Source organism: Montipora foliosa, unplaced genomic scaffold (genome assembly GCF_036669935.1).
Source record: "Montipora foliosa isolate CH-2021 unplaced genomic scaffold, ASM3666993v2 scaffold_390, whole genome shotgun sequence".
NCBI lineage: Eukaryota > Metazoa > Cnidaria > Anthozoa > Scleractinia > Acroporidae > Montipora > Montipora foliosa.
This window is the reverse complement of record NW_027179690.1, coordinates 792,501-802,500: the sequence shown is the minus strand read 5'-3', so window position 1 is coordinate 802,500 and position 10,000 is coordinate 792,501. Positions and strand designations below refer to the sequence as shown.

At 41.0% G+C, this 10,000-nt stretch overlaps 1 protein-coding gene and 1 pseudogene across 1 annotated transcript in view; both read left to right on the top strand.

The window, feature by feature from the left end:
- LOC137987773 (uncharacterized) overlaps positions 1-10,000 on the top strand; it is a 144,078-nt gene that overhangs the window by 97,805 nt on the left and 36,273 nt on the right. The window lies entirely within an intron of this gene.
- LOC137987780 (G-protein coupled receptor 157-like) overlaps positions 9,095-10,000 on the top strand; it is an 8,796-nt pseudogene continuing 7,890 nt past the window's right edge.

Below are 10,000 nucleotides of genomic sequence, written 5' to 3'. Positions count from 1 at the left end.
TTACAAATTTAGAATTGGAGACATTGTTAAACAAACCAGACCTGGTAATCACTTGAGTGAAATTGAGTTACCTGCTTATCCTCATGATAGAAGGTTGTGCATTGTTAGTATTTTAAATGACTATTTATCCAAAACAAAGGATGAAAGAGGGAAAACAACTCAACTTTTTCTTAGCTATACAAGGCCATTTAAGGCAGTATCCAAATAGACTATAGCTAGATGGGTCAAGACTGTTCTCCATGATTCAGGGGTTGACACGTCAATCTTCACCCCTCGCAGCACTCGAGCTGCTTCAACGTCTCAGGCACATAAGTCTCGTGTACCATTGCACACAATAATGAAAACTGCAGGGTGGACACAGGACTCTACTTTTGCAGTTTACTACAAAAAACCTATTCACACAACAGGTGAGTTTGCATTGGTTTTACTTAATGAAGTGTGACTTGTATCTCCCATGACACAGAATACTTAGTTCCACCGTTAATCAGAAGTCTGATTAGTGTTGATATTAGTACTAAATATACATAAGTTTGAGTTCAGGTTTATCCAGTTGAAGTACTCCACCGGTGACATTGAGCTTGTTCTATAGTATGCTATAGTTGTTATTAAATGATTATGCATTGACACTCATTACAGCTGGCTCATGACTAGCAAACTTTGAACATCTCACGTGATCCCGAATGGTGTCGAATTGGTGAGGTAGAATTCCCAAATTAAACAAGACTTACCTGGAAGTTGAAGTTTGATTGGAATTCTACCGATCCAAGGAGATACTGAGGGATTACGTGCCCTCCCTCGTGTACCCTCCCTACTACATTTGATACCTAGTCATTCGCCATTCTTTGAAACATGGATCTTGGTCACATGCTCAATCTCACGTAATCCCTCAGTATCTCCTTGGATCGGTAGAATTCCAATCAAACTTCAACTTCCAGGTAAGTCTTGTTTAATTTGGGAATTTTCATCTTATTTTGTCCAAGATTGTAGTTCCAGTCTAATACTGAGAATACGAATATGGGCTATTGAGGATGGTAGACTGATCACTTTCCAGGAACAAAAATGGGGATTACTAACTTTATTTTCCAATAGAAGAATTTAACGACAAGACAAACGTGTTTTTAGATGGCTCTCCTGTTGCTATGGTTACCTAACGTCACGTCATTTTATTACCCAATAATTGCTGTTTCACATGGTATCATAATAAAGCTGTTTGGTGATACAGCGTGGTAGAGTCAATCCTGTGAAAGGATTCCCTTTGTTAATCGCCCGAAAAGGGGCTCAATCGCTTGTTAGGGAGCAATTTGCAGTGCTTCTTACAGAAAACAGGGAAGGGTTGGAATTTAATAACTTTATTTAAGTGTCAATAAATTTAGCACTAAAGCGCTAATTGGGGACAGCAATGAAATTAACACAAATCAAATCAACTATTGGTTTTTGTGGAGAGGGGAAAACCGGAGAACCAAAAAACTCAACCCACATATGACCGCGAATCTGGGAATCGAACCAGGGCCACATTGGTGGAAGGCAAGTGATCTTATCACTGCGCCAGCCCTGCTCCCCCAACAAAACAAATAAGCTGCCATCAAGCACAGTTGCAAGTAAACATAAAAATCACAAAGCCATCTTACTTGTTGGCAAATGGGTAGTTACATTCCTGTCTCCGTTGTATCACTGACGTTTACCAGTTCCCATGAATGAAGTGTTTCTGTTTGAAGAACAAACTAATTTAATATTATAATTTGATATTCAATTATAACCATTCGGGGCCAAAAATCAACATGACCACACAAAAGCTACAAATAGCAAACATGGGGCTAAATTAAACTCTTTGCTATGACTTGACTGATCAAAATGCAAGCGGTTTCTGGTATTGCTGTGTATGCAGTCGAGTCAATTCGAAAGTTTGTTTTCAACGTTTATTATGCCTTTTTCAAGTGTTTTTAGAGGATAAGTGATTAAGTATATTATACACTACAAACTTCAGTATATGTGTAAAAGGAAAAGCGTGAAAAACGGTTAGTGTTTGAGAGGAGCAGTTGAGGAATGAGGAATGCAAGACGCCTAAGTGAGGCAGACGAGCGATTGAAAGCTACAGTAGTCCTGGTGTACTTAGTGAGAAATTGAAACATTATGTAACAATAAATGTTGCTGTTGTTTTTAAGTTTGGGACAACAGAGTCAAAAAGTTACCATCAGTCATCCAGCAGCAATCTCGAATGACGAATGACGATGCGGGGATAACTGTTTTGAACTTGATTTCATCCACAGACTTAACTGGAGTCGACTGCGAAAAATCAATGAAGTGTTAAGAGAGAAAAAATACGATGTGCTCTGAGAAAATAACAAACAATGCACCACTGACAAAGTACACCAGTAAAAAATGAAGTTTGAAAGGCTCTGTAAACTCACTCTTTCTTTATCCTTCTTTTTGTGTTTACGTTCCACGTGAAGAAGGATAATAGCTTTTTCAAATACTGACAAACAAAAAAGGAAAAAAATAAACAAACGTAAACGCCATCAATGTAGGCCCAATTTACATAAAGCAATAGACCAGTTTACAGTTTAATCAAGAAAAACCTATTTCGGATCCACTTTCAACACACTAATTTACATATGCGATCTCATAAAACTGAGGACAGTTGACTTACCAATTCCAAGAGTGAGTGGAATTAGCGCGTTACTATATGAAGTATGAAGCAATTCAAAATGTTATACAGCAATCGACTGACGAAGTCATTGGTCGAAACTAGTTTTAAATCGCATATGTGGATTATGCGCGGATCAACTCGAGACTTCAACATCCCCCCACCCCCCACCCCCGGGCAAAGCCCAGGAATTTGAACTTTTGAAGATTGGATCGTTCAAATTCCCGCCCCCTCGGGCCAAAATGGTGTTCAAATGCCCTACCTTATCACCCTATCGTCGGATTTGTCTGTCATACCCTACTAAAAAAGAATCGTTGTCGGCTCCTGTCTTCTTTAATAAAGACCTCATTTGTGAGCCAATCGCTCACAAATGCTAGATCTCTTCCTTTAAACTTCTCCATCTCGTCCAAACACGTGTTTATAGTAGTTAGCGACTTCGGCGCCCGAAAAAAAAATCATTCGAAACCTGACACTTCCGGTTCAATTTTCCCCACCCAACGCAGGCAAAGGTTAAATTCCCCACTCCCCGGGCACGGAAGATAGTCAAATGCCCGGCCGGGCTTTGCGCATTAGTGTGTTGAAAGAAGATCCAAAACCGGTTTTTCCTGACTGAAGTGACTTTAAGTAATACTTGCTTGGCTTCGATTTCACAGAAGCTTTTTACAGATGTGTGCTTAGTTACCTCGCCTAACAATGAAAGTGAGGCTAGAGGTGTCAACCTCACTGCTTTTCTTATGCAAATTCCAACTAATTAGCACGAGAATAAGAAAAGCGGGGAGGTCTGCATCATAACGAGGTCAATTCCAGCCTTACTTTCATTTAAGGACGTTCGCGCGAAAATCTTCCCACATTGAAATTTGTTTCATTTCTCGCCTGAAGTTACGTCATAAATTACTTAATCCAAAAGAAGAAAAAATTAGGGAGTCACCGACTTTGTTTCGGATATAAAGGCAGGAGAAAAATGCCCTAATTTCGATAGATAGGTCATCATAACGTGATGTAGCCTCATCTACTCATCCGTTGAATATCATAAAAATAATATGTTAGAGTGAACGTTTCTGTGCATAGAAATATAGCCGTGGGATTTTTAGATAATTGCATGCCGCTGGGGATGTCGTTAACAGTAGAGTCAATCCTCAACGAGCGTTTTCGCAAGCGCTACCTGTTGTAACCACATCCGGATCTCAGGACAAAAGGAAAGAAAAATTTAAAATAAAGATAACTTCTTACAATGTGATTTTTTTCAATTCATCATATTTTGTATATTGTAAGAAGAGCAAGTGATTCATGTCTTAAAAAATAGGGGTCACCGATGACCTAAACGAGTAAAATCGATGTGATGTTGCGAAGCTCTTGAAAAATTTAGTTTGTCACGATTTTGCGTGACCTGTCGGGGAAGGGCTGGAACCCAAGACAGGATCCATCGATGAAAGGTTTTTGTAAAAGAAAAAACTTTCTCGAGCATAGCAAAGAAGATTCAAGCAGGCGTTATCTTTATTTGGTTAGTGTTTGTATCATATTTCTCCATTGCAGTCTTTCTCATCTTCTGGAGTGTGGTTTTTGGTGAAATATAATCTCTGGCTGTTTCCTCTTAGGCCCGCACTATTCAAGTGCATAAGGAGGAGAAGATAATCCTGCTCTATTTTCATGAAAGTAAAGGAAAAGAACTTCAAAGACATGCATTAATTTTGAACTAAGAAGTTCGTAACGTAATAGAAACATTTTTCAAAACCAACCCCATTTATAAATGAACGCAACGTCGCTGACTAAAACTAACCTTCCTCGAGTTTTCAAAACTTTTAACCACTACTCGATTAGCGACCTTTTCCCCAGCCTCCCGGTCCTTTCTCTTTAACGTTTCACGATGAATTGGAAATAAATGTGCCATTCTTTAGCCGACCTGGAAATTTTTCCCCGGCGTTTTGTCGCCATAAGATCTTAACTAATCCACTACTTGCACAATCCCATAATACACCTCTATTACCTCCCAAAAATCTGCATAACCATTGTTTGCAATTTCTCCTGGGACATGAAGATGTCCCAAAAGAAGTCGAAAACAATGCCTATGCAAATTTTTGGGGGGTAAAAGAGGTGTATTATGGGATTGTGCAAGTAGTGAATGCTTTAGGTAATGCGTGACATATTACAGTCGCGTTACCTGCGCAGTAAAAGTTGCGCACAAACAATTAGCGCGAACGTCCTTAAAGGCCAGCCGTGCATATGGCGGCGGCTACTAAAATTTAAATTGACCAATCAGAATTCAACGACCGGAAAAAACTGTGCCATCCGACGTCACGTCAATTGTTCGCAATTAACTGTTATTTGTGCTATTTTAATACGAATTTAGTCTAATAGAGTGTAAGAAGACGTCATAACTGTATTGATAATGTATTTATTTGTGTTAACTTCGCGAAAAAAGACTTTGACGACGTCCTTTCTACAGGGTAGACCGACAACAACGTCGTTTACGAACACGAAATGAACCGTTTCCGCAGAAAGGGCAAAGGATTGACAGAATCGCACATTTTTGACTGCCGAGCGCACTTCGAGCGCGGGTTCCGTATGCACGGAGGTAACAAAGCACATAACTGTACAAAGGAATAAAGAGGGTAGTTTCTAAAGAAAATGTGGTGCCGCGTCGGTGGGGAAGTAGTATACAAAATTTTGGTTTTATCAACGGAGTTGATAATGTAAATTGACCACCGTACAGGGCTTCTAAAAGCCCAAAGGTCTATTGTACCGAAAGGGTGGCAAATATTCGGACCGGAAATGAAGGAAAGATGCATGTTGTGATGACGACGTAGGGAATGAAGAAGCTGCCGCTAACAGGAGTCGACCCCGCAACTTTTGGATGCTTTACCACTGAGAAATAGGAGACTCGTGGAAGATAGGCCATTAAGCTAGGGTGATGGACTCTTGGTGCCGGGATGGCGCAGTGGTGAGGGCACTCGCCTCCCACCAATGTGGCCCGGGTTCGATTCCCAGACTCGGCGTCATATGTGGGCTGAGTTTGTTGGTTCTCTACTCCGCACCGAGAGGTTTTCTCTGGGTACTCCGGTTTCCCCTCTCCTCAAAAACCAACATTTGACTTGATTTGTGCTAATTGTTAATTTCAATTTACAGTGTCCCCAATTAGTGCTTCAGCGCTAGAACGACTAGACACTTAAATAAAGTTCCTTTCCTTTCCTTTCCTTTGGTTCAAGCGACTGAAATTGTATTGGTAAAAAATGTGGCGCACCGGTGGCTCAGTTGGTTGAGCACCGGGCTGTCACGCGGGAGGTCGTGAGTTCAACTCCGGCCGGACCAACACTCAGGGTCTTTAAATAACTGAGGAATAAGTGCTGCCTTTGTAATTACATCTGCAAATGGTTAGACTCTCTAGTCTTCTCGGATAAGGACGATAAGCCGGAGGTCCCGTCTCACAACCCTTCAATGTTCATAATCCTGTGGGACGTAAAAGAACCGTCCCGCACACTTGTCGCAAAGAGTAGGGCATGTAAATCCCGGTGTTGTGGTCTGTCTTCTGTGGTGTATCATGGTTGGGAGGGTAAATGCTCGGAGATATTAGCTACACCAAGCTACTCTAAAGATCCGAGGGTAAATACAGATATATGATATGATAAAGATATATGATGGCATTCTCACATGTGTAGTGAAGGAGATTAAGAATGCTCACCACGGCAAAAGAATTAAAAAGACACATTTTTGACCATGCCTTGGGGATACTAGAAGAAAACAAGCGTTTCAAATAAGGGTTGAACCCATCGTCTCCCTTGCTCCACCACTGAGCTTAGGAAGTTTCCAATGGGTGTCTTTTTAACACATGATAAAACACTCGACAAAATTACTCGATTCCGAATGGACAAGAACAGAACAATTAAACTCCTTATTAATTAAATGTACCATGAAAAGTTTCAGTTACATCGCAGCTACGGGTTTTCGATGTATGGCGGCAAGATCAGACCAAAAATGGCAGACAATCCTTTCGCTATTTTTGATAAACCGACGCGCGAAATCAGAAACAAAGAACAAAAATGAGAATACAACAGTTGGGTCGAACAACTGGGTGTTAACCTAGAGCTTGAAGAAAACGAAAACGGCGCAGAAAACAAAGAGAGCAACAAATTATGTTCAGTGTACTACCAAAAAAAAGGTGCGCGTTCTCTTCGTTGAATTCGAATAGATATTCGTGAAGTGTTGAAATTTTGTCAATTGGCATCGCTTGTAGGATCGTCAAATTCTGAGAACATATTTATTCCGAATTGTTCAGAGTTATCATTAGACTTCCCATACAAATGGGATTCTGGACAGATTGTTGAAAACTCGTTTCCACTTCGATTTTCAGAACTCGCTAATTCCGGGAACCCATCAAATGGAGTCTCTATCTTTCATATTGGGTCTCGGAGTCAACCCTTTCCCGAGTAGAGTAATTAATAGAACGCCTCTCGTAGGAGTTTCGAGGTTAAAAGCCCAATCAGCTCAGAACTATGACCGTGTTATTGTTTTACGTTATATATAACCCAACAAACACGCATCACGGAATCTTTTTCGCGTTTGGCGATGGAAATGAGACACTTGCGGGAAAAAGCCATTCTAAAAATAAATATACTCGGGAAAGTGTTGATTCAATGAACCAGTGTAGATAGAGGCCCCATTTGATAGGCTCCTGCTGTTTTATTATAATTTTGCCATAGATCGCTTCTCTTACCAAAAATAATCATGGTGGCAGGAACTTTCTTTTTACCAATCCCGTGGGATACAGGGTACCTCTTTAAAGTTACACTGCAAACTACTTCATCCGGGCAATTAAGCCAGCGCGCCTCCCCGTGATGCAGAAGGCGGTCAATGCTGACATCGGCAAGCTGAAATGAACACAAGAAAAGAGTCCTGAGGCCACGTTTGACAAAGGAAAAGTGGCTAAAAAATGGAAATACCGTATTTATTCGATTAAGCGCCCAACCTCGAATAAGCGCCCACCTCAAATAAGCGCCCACCCTGAAGGTAGAAAAAATTAATCAGCGCCCCCACCCCCAAGGAGAAGATTGCATGTCATCCATCCAGCAAGCCCTAACAGCTTCTCGCGCGACTGACCCATTTGCTGACGTTATGCTGTCAGATGTCGAGGAGGTAGCACCAGAAAGTTCACTTATTGCTGAGCGACGATGACATTGAAGTTGATTGAGAATTATGATAGCTAAAGAGACTTCTGCGAAGACCGAACAATGAGTTGTTAGACCTGGGCATACGTAAACCGAACAATGAACAGTTACAATTTATATGCTTTAATATTTTGTCTTGTTTTGTTACAAAATAAACGTTTTACTTACTGAAATGGTGAACATTTAATAACCGCCCAGCCTCGAATAAGCGCCCACGCTTAAAGTCCAAAAATTAAATAAGCGCCCTGGGCGCTTATTCGAATAAATACGGTAACTTAATTACCAGTGCGCACGCTCACTGGAAGATATCTCGGGGTCTCCTTGTAAGGCCATATGCAGGATATTGAAAGCAGAAGCGATTGCATTAAGATTCGCAAGTCAGCACCTAAAGCTAGAGTTAGCACAACCAATTCTTGAAAGTCTAGAGCTGTATGCAAACAAACATGTTAAATTGCTTTCTTATGTCTTTATTATGACTTCATCGCTCGCTGTTCACGCCTCGATGAAGCCTACAGAAATGTCTAGTGGCAAAGGACCTGTCGTCTCCCCCAAAAAGCAATCTCAGCTTTGGTGTCCATACGCCTTAGCACTTGCTAGACTTCAAGTACTTTTTTTACCGGCAAGGAAGCGAAGGGAGGTGGTTTGCTGAGCACAGAAAGACAGGAGTGAATCACAATTGCAATTTAAGCGAAGGCGACTCCTGTTGGAAAAAAACCCTGAAATTTGAGGTGAAGAAATACGGCTTTCGAATCGGTATATTTCTTGAAGGTAACACATTTTCTCTGGAAGTTTAACTTATCAAAAGTGCTTGGTCCCGCTATCCGATAGAAAACGGAAATAAAAAGCGTTGAACATGTGCTCAGGATTAAAGCAGATTTTGAAGTGCTAACTTCCGTTTTTTTGCTGCTTGTGCCCTAAAAAATCTGGTAGCAATTAACCCCCAACAAAGTTATGAAAAAAGGTGTCACATTAGTCACGCAACAGCTGAGTGGGCGTAACTGGAGGTGCAGCGAGAGCTCTGTGGAACTAACTATTCCATTGTCATTTTCAAACAATCGGACAGTAACATTGCCTTCACGTCGCAGCTTTTTGTCTTGATAACAGGCCCAGGCTGGCCAATTGACAAAAGACTACGTGAAAATATAGAAACTTGCGAACACCCTGGTCACATGATAAGGATATCTGTCTGCGCGCAAACTCAATGCAATTATATTTGACCTTGCGCATGTCATAAGATTTTAAAGAACTTCTCACGTTTCATCTCGTGATAGTGGAATCTCGTTGTGTTTAAATACGCTGAATATCGACTATCTTGAAGCAAAATCACCGTCTTTTTTCTTTTTTGAGGTGCATAAGAGGACAAGAATACCATCTTCGGCAGATCCAGCATGGACACAACCGAAAAACCAACCACGCTCGGTTTCGGAGTGTATGGAAACACAACTTGGTGACTGTATTTTCAGCGCTGTCGTTGTTCGGAGCTTCAGTCATTATTATTACCTACATTATTTGGAAGGACATTAGATCAACGTCCAGAAAAATACTGGTTTACATTTCAATAGCTGATTGTGTAACAGTTGGTTCTTATCTGTTTGGAACCTTGGCTTCCTCCAAACACAAATTCTCCCTGCCAATTTATGGTCATTTTTCTGGACTACATTCTTGGCCGAATTCTTATACCTGACGGTAGCAAGACAAAGGCTCCGGCTTCCCAAGACAATGTTCTACGGTTTTCATTTCACAGGTTGGCGCATTCCTCTTCTTATTGTTTGCATAGCGCTGGAAAGAGATGTCCCGGGAAATGACCGTGACATTTACAGCTCGGCTTGGTGTTGGATTCGAGTTCAAAATAGTGAGGAGAGCAATACTACCATCATATTTTGGATGCTAATAACAGACAAACTTTGGGAAATTGCCATGTTTATAACTGTTCTAGTTTTCTAATCTATACCTTGCTCAAGTGCCACATTCGCGAAGAGGTAAGCGGGATTCATTCTCACTTGTTTACAGTTTCTAGCCATAAAATCTCCCCTCAATACTGAGCAACTGTTGAGTTCTAAAAGGTAAATACTCACATAAACGCCTTAATTTCTCGGTGGATGATACCTTGTTGACTACAAGGCAAAACAATTTGCAAGCCTTTACAAACGAACACTGCATGGGTAAATGAATGCGTGATTTAAAGTGGTACTACGAT